Genomic DNA, 9,042 nt, shown 5'->3' with positions numbered 1-9,042 from the left:
AAATTCATGAATCACAGCGTCCTCGTCCCTTCACGGAGACAACATAGCGAGGAGAGAGACAGAGAGAGAGATCACGAGGCAGAGACAGAGAGACAGACAGACGGAGACACAGACAGACAGAGATCGCGAGACAGAGACACAGAGAGAGAGAGATCAGACAGAGACACAGACAGACAGAGATCGCGAGACAACAACAGAGAGACAGAGATCACGAGACAAACAGAGACAGGGAGAGAGAGATCGCAGGTTTGTAGCGGTTCGCGGGACAGCGGCAGCGTCGTGTCGATGATCACGGCTCAGTGGAGGCTTTGATGGGGTCCCGGGATGGGAGCGAGCGCTGAGTGGAGGCGCTAAGAAGCGGTTTAATCACAGAGCGTGGTAAGCCGAGGCTGTATGAGGATGGTGGTGCTGGTGGTGGCTGGTGGTGATGCTGCTGCTGGTAGCGGTAGTGTAGTGGTTAGCGCGCTGTGCTACGAACCTGGCGACCCGGGTTCGATTCCCGCTCACGGCCAACACCAGTGACGATTATCTGAACAGGTCCTCGGCCTCCCCTAGGTCGACTCAGCCTCAAATGAGTACCGGTGCGATGTGTAAACATCGCCACTAGGGAGACAAAGGTGACCGGGCGTAGTGTTGGCCACCCCCTCGTGTGCCGTGCCGGCCTTTATAGGTGCTCGCTAACAGCACTTACCCCTACAGTCTATTACAGGCTACACGGGGGATCTTGTCTTTGCTGCTGATGGTGGTGGTGCTGCTGCTGGGTGGTGGTGGTGCTGGTGGTGGTCGTGGTGGTGGTGGTGCTGGTGGTGGTGGTGCTGGTGGTGGTGGTGCTGGTGGTGGTGCTGGTGGTGGTGCTACTGCTGCTGCTGGTGGTGCTGCTGGTGGTGCTGATGGTGGTGCTGGTGCTGCTGATGGTGGTGGTGCTGGTGTTGGTGCTGGTGGTGGTGCTGGTGGTGGTGCTGGTGGTGGTGGTGCCTTGCGCTGGTGGTGCTGGTGGTGGTGCTGGTCGTGGTGGCTGGTGGTGGTGGTGGTGTGCTGGTGGTGGTGTGCTGGGTGGTGCTGGTGCTGCTGATGGTGGTGGTGCTGGTGTTCGTGCGGGTGGTGGTGTGCTGGTGGTGCCTTGCGCTGGTGGTGCTGGTGGTGGTGCTGGTCGTGGTGGTGCTGGTGGTGCTGGTGGTAGTGCTGGTGGTGCTGGTGCTGCTGATGGTTGTGGTGCAGATGTTGGTGCTGGTGGAGGTGCTGGTGGTGCCTTGCGCTGGTGGTGCTGGTGGTGGTGCTGGTCGTGGTGGTGCTGGTGGTGGTGCTGGTGGTGCTGCTGGTGGTGGTGCTGGTGGTGCCTTGTGCTGGTGGTGCTGGTGGTGGTGCTGGTCGTGGTGGTGCTGGTGGTGGTGGTGCTGGTGCTAGTGGTGGTGCTTGTTGCGGGGGCGACCCTCCCCCCTTCCTCCGCGTCAATCCGGGGCGCACCTGGGGGGGGGGGGGGGGCAGAGCGAGTCCTGGACACGTGCAGGAGGCGACTCGGCCGCTTGGCTCGCTGCGGACTTTGCTCGCTCGCAGCCCGCACGTGACCTTGGACCTGACCGTCACATCCGTTCATGCCTTCGGACGTAACCCAGCCAGCCAGCCAGCCAGCAAAACTTTTTGTTCAATTTTTTTTTATACATTTTGACTTAACACTTTCGTGACTGCAGGAATTCATACTCTTGGTTCTTTCGGTAAAGTCACGAAAATAGAAAATGTAAAATATAAATCAATTCAATTAAAAATAAAAGCAAAAACCCCACGACGTTTCGATCGCAACCCAAGCGGTATGTTTTTTAATGTTCTATCTACGTGATTTTAGCGAAAGAACCAAGTCTATGAGTATTATTTAAACAGGGTGCTTGAAAATAATGTCAACACTTACATGGGACCTCGTTTGTAATGGAAAAAGAACGGATAATATTACACTGTAACATGATAAAAATGTGATGTCAATAGCTTCAAAAAGTCAAAAGTCTCCGCTTGGTCGCCATCATTGTCAACGCGTGGCCTGGAATCTTCTCCAGGTGGTCTCCAGAGCCCGGAGTCGGCACATTTGTTGTGGTGTTGTTACAAATTGTGTTAACATTTCTTGAAGCACCCTGAATATTACGTTTATAATACTCAGATTCGCGTCTTTCCGCTTTGTGTCGTTTCGCGGATACGTCGTCGCCGCTTCGTCACGAACACCGCTGGCCGATTTGCGTCGCCTCAACCCCCACAACTCACGCCGCTCCTCGTTATCCGACGCCTCTCAGCCTCCACCACCACTACCACCACCACCACCACCACGCCCACCACCATCACTATCCTGTCCATCGCTTCGATGTACGCCGTCTCGATATCCGTCGTGGCGCCTTTCAGGAACGCATCCCCGACGTAAACCGGGTGCTGCCGTAACAATGTCGGATGCTGCCCCGCACAGAGAGACTTCTCCGTGTCGGAGCACGGGGCGGTGATCCCAATCGTCCATTCACCTGCCCCACGCTCGAATGAAAGACGCGGTGATGGTGCTTGTCTCTGTGTGCGTCTCCATGCGGACGCCCCCCCCCCCCCCCCAAAAGACTTTGGATGCCACCCCAGGGATGATTCATCATCTCCGGCACGCCACATCAAGTATACCAGTCGCTACGGCTGCTCGCTACGACTGCTCGCAGTCACGACTCACTCGTCGCATACGACGCAGTCGCGTCAACCAACGACCCACAGAACATTCGGCTGGAAGATTGCCGGGGATAATGACTCGATTGGGATCGCACGCCGAGCAATCATCGCCTCCCCCCCCCTCTCTTAAAAGGCAGACTAAAGACACAGGCAGCTGCCACTGGGGGTGCCCCTTTGGACCGCGTTGAGATGCCATTCAGAGTTGCTCGTCGCGTGCGAAGCGCCCAGAGACGCCGCCTCGGGCGTAAGGGAAGGGCGTCTCTGTGATAAACACAACCCACTGGCATCATCATCATCATCCCTCGTTCTCCTCATCATTGTCATCATTATGATCATCATCATTATCATCATTATGATCATCGTTATCCTCATACTTATTATTATAATTACATCATCATTAACATCACAATTATCATCATTAGCATCGTAATGATGATCATCGTCATCATCATCATTATCATTCGAATCAATATTATATCATATGATTATCATCACATTATCATCTTCACTATCTTCATTATCATTAAAATCATTATCATCGTTACACCCTCATCATTATCAACCTTAGCATCATCATTAGTATCATTATCAGTTTCCTCATCATCACCATCACCATCATTGTTCACGTGGCCCCAGCTGTCGTGCTCGTGTCGGGGCGCTGCGAGGAGTCCGCGGAGAGGGCACAGCGGGCCCCACCATGCACTGCGCGTGCCTCCTCCGTCTCTCGGGGGAGGGAAGCTCTCCTCCATCCATTCGCGATGTCACCACGAGTCCACGGAGAGAGATACAATACATACACTGCAATAGTGAGAGAGCACCTTCAAAACAGATCTGCATTCATCACGCCAGCGATCCTGAACGCGATTAACACATTCCTGCATAGGGAGCTGGTAGGAACGTTGGGTTGCTCGGTCAATGGCCAGGGTCAACGGCGGCGTGGTGCATTCCGCAAATATGCCCGACTGTGAGGGCGGGCACAAGCCCGCGTGGAGTAAATTAAACGTTGAGTTTTATAAGGGCACCACGGGGTGACCAGCCCCTCCCCAACCAGCCCCACCCCCCCCCCACCCCCCCACCCCCCACCCCCACCCAGCCCCTCCCCACCCTCCCCCTCCACCCACCCCCACCCTCTCATTTTTGGATGCACGACGGACGGACGGACACAACAATCCCCTGTGGGCTGGTGTAACCAGGAGGTTCCTACCAGTAACAGCCCGGCCTGCATCACCGCGCGGAGAGAGCCACGCTGCGTCTCACGACTTCCTCTTCGTCAGAGGGTCCCTTGTCAACTTGTCGCTGTTGTGGGGAGCGGCCAAGGGCTGCGATCGTCCCCGAGGGAAGTCATTGGCGGTGTCATGCTTTGTTTGTTGCTGTTTGTGGTTCAGAGTGGCCGTGACGCCGCGGGGGATATTTGACGTCCCGCCCCGAGCGAAGGCGACGTCGCAGAGAGGATCCCCCTCCCACGTTTGCGACCGTTTCGCCGTCGCTCTGAATGTCCCACGCGACAAGCCGCTCACTTTCCTCGCGCTGTCGGTCGTGACGGCAGCGTCGCTGCACGCGACTCGTGCGGGGCCTGAGCTGGCAACGCACAACAGCAACACAATGCCGTGCATTTGACGCCGGGCACACGCGTGCATTGTGAACCGCGGCGACGGTCTCTCGACTCGTCGAGGTAAGGGGCCGTCCATAAATGACGTCACGCGATTTTGGACGATTTTTGACCCCCCCCCCCCCCCCCTCGTGACACGGCGTCACAAAAAGTCAGACCCCCCCCCCCCTCAAATATGACGTCACAAAGCTCTAACCCCCCCCCCCCAAAACCAAATTTCCATTTTGAAAATAAAACATGCTTCAAATCGCTTTAAGCTATTGTCATTGTAGCGCGTATTTAATGTGGCGCTGCACTCTGGTGTTGTAGAGTGTTGTAATAACAATTAGTGTTGTAACAAGTTTATATTTATTAAAGTTGCGCATTTTGGATGTGACGTCACATTTCTCAACCCCACCCCCCCCCACTCGTCACAATCGTCACAAATGTCTGACCCCCCCCCCCCAGGTGCGTGACGTCATGTTATGGACGGCCCCTTAGCAGACTGTTGGGCAAAGTGTTTTTAGCGAGTAACACCTATGAAGCTGGGACGGTACACAAGGGGGTGGGTGGCCTGCACCACGGCCGACCCACTCTCCCCCCCTAGGTGCGTGACGTCATTTATGGACGGCCCCTAAACCCTTTTACAAATGCCCATCTTGAGCCCTGCCCACGACGACTCGTGCCGACTGCTCTCCCGCGATCGGGTCCTGGGGAGGGGGGGGGGGGGGCGCCACGCGTCGCTGCCGAAACCCTCCACGGGCCCAGCTGTGGTGAGGCATGGCCGAGCACGTGGCGGCGTGCCGAGGCTCTTGAGGCCACGTGGTGCTGCTCGCCGCCTCGTGGCGGCTCTTGGGACGCGTGGTCACGTGGCACCGCGACTCTCCTCCCGTCAGAGGTTTGGTCGGACGGGGATTGGGGGGGGGGGGTGTTTCTGACTGCCGGCATTTGTGAAAAAGAGCTTTATAGCTCATCGGATTCTGATTCTGACTCATTCGCGTGCCGATTTGCGCGGCAACCGCAAATGAGTCACTCCCGGGGGCGTGCTCATCACTGGGAGTAGCCACCACCACTGCCACCACCAACACCGCCACAGCCACCGCCACCACCGCCACCACCACCACCGCCACCACCACCACCGCCACCACTGCCAGCACCACCACCACCACTGCCACCACCACCACCGCCACAGCCACCGCCACCACCGCCACCACTGCCAGCACCACCACCACCGCCACCCACCACCACCGCCACAGCCGCCGCCGCCGCACGCATTACATCGCTTGCCACCCCCACACTTATGTGATGATGATTATTATTTTTGGTTTCCCATGAATTCACACGAGTCGCGCCTCACCCCCCAGCCACCACACACGGCGGACCTTCACGAGATGACCGCGTGAGCGTTGGATAATGTGTGGGGGTGTGGTGGGGTGGGGGTGTGTGGGGTGGGGTGTGTGGGGGTGTGTGGGGTGGGGTGGGGGTGTGTGGGGTGGGGTGGGGGGGTGTGTGGGGTGGGGGTGTGTGGGGTGGGGGTGGGTGGGGTGTGTGGGGTGGGGGTGTGTGTGTGGGGTGTGTGGGGTGGGGTGTGTGGGGTTGGGGGTGTGGGGTGGGGTTGGGGGGGTGTGGGGTGGGGGTGTGTGGGGTTGGGGGTGTGTGGGGGTGTGTGGGGTGTGTGTGGGGGTGTGTGGGGGTGTGTGTGGGGTGTGTGGGTTGGGTGGTGTGTGGGGTGTGTGTGGGGTGTGTGGGGTGTGTAGGGGGTGTGGGTGTGTGGTGGGGGTGGTGTGGGGGTGCGGTGGTGTGGGGGTGGGGGTGTTGTGGGGGTGGGGGGGTGTGGGGGGTGTGTGGGGTGTGTGTGGGGGTGTGTGAGGGTGGGGTGTGTGGGGGTGCGGGTGTGTGGGGGGGTGTGTGGGTGTGTGTGTGGGTTGGGGGGGTGTGTGGGGTGTGTGGGTGTGTGTGGGGTGTGTGGGTTGGGGGGGTTGTGGGGTGTGTGGGGTGTGTGTGGGGTGGTGGGTTGGGGGGTGTGGTGGGGTGTGGGGGTGTGTGGGTGTGGGGGTGTGTGGGTGGGGTGTGTGGGTGTGGGGGGTGTGTGTGGGGTGTGTGGGGTGTGTGGGGGTTGGGGTGTTGTGGGGTGGTGTGTGGGGTGTGTGGGTGTGTGTGGGGTGGGTGTGGGGGTGTTGTGTGGGGTGTGTGTTGGGGGTGTGTGTGGGGGTGTGTGGGTGTTGTGGGGTGTGTGGGGGGGTGTGTGGGGTGTGTGGTGGGGGTGTGGTGTGGGGGTGTGTGGGTGTGTTGTGGGGTGTGTGTGGGGGTGTGTGGGGTGTGTGTGGGGGTGTGGGGTGTGTGTGGGGTTGTGTGGGGTGTGTGGGGTGTGTGTGGGGTGTGTGGGGTGTGTGTGGGGTGTGTGTGGGGGGTGTGGGGTGTGTGGTGGTGTGTGTGTGTGGGGTGTGTGTGTGGTGGGGTGTGTGTGGGGTGTGTTGGTGTGGGGTGTGTGTGTGGGGTGTGTGTGGGTGTGTGGGTTGGGTGTGTGTGGGGTGTGTGGGGTGTGTGGGTGGGGGTGTTGGGGGTGTGTGTGGAGGTGTGTCCGGCAAAAACAACCCGCTACCCTCCTCGTGGTGCCGGATTGGCAACGTTGTCGTGGACAGTGCTGTGGGGGGGGGGGGGTAATTCCGATTGGCCTTTCACCTCAGGGCGTTTGTAACCACCACAGCAGCTAAATGGAGGCTCTGGAGGGTGCGAGGGGCTGGTAACCTCTCCATCTTCAATAAATTACCACAAAACCACGGAAAAAATATCTAATTAATAAGCCTGTGCCGGAGGCCCCGGGGGACAGGCGTCTGTGATATCTCCTGGCCAAACCCCATTTGGCGGAGCCAGGATGGCCACGTGGAATGTTCGAACGCTCACTGCGGAGGAAAGGCTGCCACTCCTCTGTCAGGAGCTGGAACGGTACCGCCTGGATCTCTGTGGTATTCAGGAGGTCCGGTGGGCCGGCTCTGGCTCCTGCGACCATGAGGGGTGGACAGTCCTCTATTCGGGGCAGGAGACTACCAAACAACAGGGAGTGGCTCTTCTGAACAAAATAATGAAGGGGGCGTGGAAGCATGGCGGTGAGGTGTGGGAAGCTGTAAGCCCCAGGCTACTTTGGGCTCGCCTTCCCATCAACCGGAGGCGAGGAGTGGTGGTCGTGGTTACTTATGCCCCCACCGAAGACGAACATCCGTGGAGGGATGCAGGCAAGGCCGATGAGTCAGATGCCTTCTATGACCTCCTGTCACAGGTGCTAGCTAAAGTGGCCCTCGGGATAGAGTCATCTTGTTGGGTGAATTCAATGCCCGAGTTGATCATGATGCTGGCACCTGTTCTGGAGTGATTGGAAGGCATGGGCCAGATCAGCTCAATAACAACAGTAGGAGGCTGCTACATTGTTGGGCAGCACATGGGCTTGTAATTACCAACACGCTGTTCCGGCATCGGCGCATCTATACAACATCATGGATGCATGCCGAGTCTGCTGGACTACATAGTGAACAGTGGATGCGGGCCCATGTCCTTGACACCAGGACCTACCTATGAGTTAATCTGCCCTCTGACCATCGACTTGTCATCTGTAAGATGCGCCTGCCATTCTTCCACTCCGGTGGTGTGTGTACACCCAGGACCCCATTCCAACCTAAGGTGGCCTGGTCTCAACTAGCTGATGGAAGTTGCAAGCGAGAATTTCATCATCGCTTGCGGCTGGGGTTGGCATCGTCCCCCACCACTCCTGATGTCGAGGGTAAATGGGCGAGGTTTACGACTGTGACTCATGCAGCTGCAATGGCTACTTTGGGTACGCGGTCCAGACCTCCTCAGAGACCCTGGCTGACAGAGGAGGTGTTCAGGATGGTTGAGAAAAAGCGACAGGCCCACTCTCATCGGCTACAGCATCCCACATCTAAGAATGAGTATGCTTACCGCAGCCTTCGCTTGAAGGTTCGAGAGCCGTGAGGCGCTGCAAGGATGGGTGGTGGTCGCGGGTTGATGAGGAAATTGAGTCTGCCTCACTGGCTCACGATCACAAATCCCTATTTAACTCCATAAAAAAAGTATCCTGCAGCGCCACACCGATTACCATCATTAGGGGAAAGAACGGTGATCCAATCTCCAACCCCCAGGAACAGGTTTGCAAATTTGCTGAGCATTTCTGTGAGGTCCTGGGGGAGGGGGAATCCCTCAGCCTGGAAAACATCATGGCACAAAGTGGGGATAACCCTGCTGAGGCTGCGGTGCCTCAAATATTGGAGGAGGAAGTCACCCCCTGTGAGTGGCTGGCTGAGGTGCCATCCATTGAGGAAGTACTGAAGGCGATCCGGAGTCTGAGACCAGGAAAGGCACCGGGCAGAGATGATCTCCCAAGCGAAATGCTGAGGGAGGGTGGCGTTTGTGCACAGACTGCCCTATATGACATCATAACAACAGTCTGGACCACTGGACAGGTTCCGCAGGATTGGAAGGATGCCCTGGTGGTCCTTCTCTTTAAGAAGGGAGACCGCACAGACTGTGACAACTACAGGGGCATCTCACTCCTCAGTATGCCGGGAAAAGTCTTGGCAAGGATTATTCAACATCGCCTTGCTAGGCACGCTGAGGAGAGGCTTGCGAAGCCCCAATGCGATTTCAGGAAAGGGCGATCCTGCACAGACGCCATATTTTTTGTCCGTCTGCTACAGCAGAGGTATAGGGAATTCCAACACGACCTACATCTCTGCTTCATTGACCTGGTCAAGGCCTAT

Source organism: Lethenteron reissneri, chromosome 10 (assembly GCF_015708825.2).
Source record: "Lethenteron reissneri isolate LAM-NWPU_2019-01 chromosome 10, ASM1570882v1, whole genome shotgun sequence".
NCBI classification, from domain to species: domain Eukaryota; kingdom Metazoa; phylum Chordata; class Hyperoartia; order Petromyzontiformes; family Petromyzontidae; genus Lethenteron; species Lethenteron reissneri.
Note: the sequence above shows the minus strand (reverse complement) of the source record.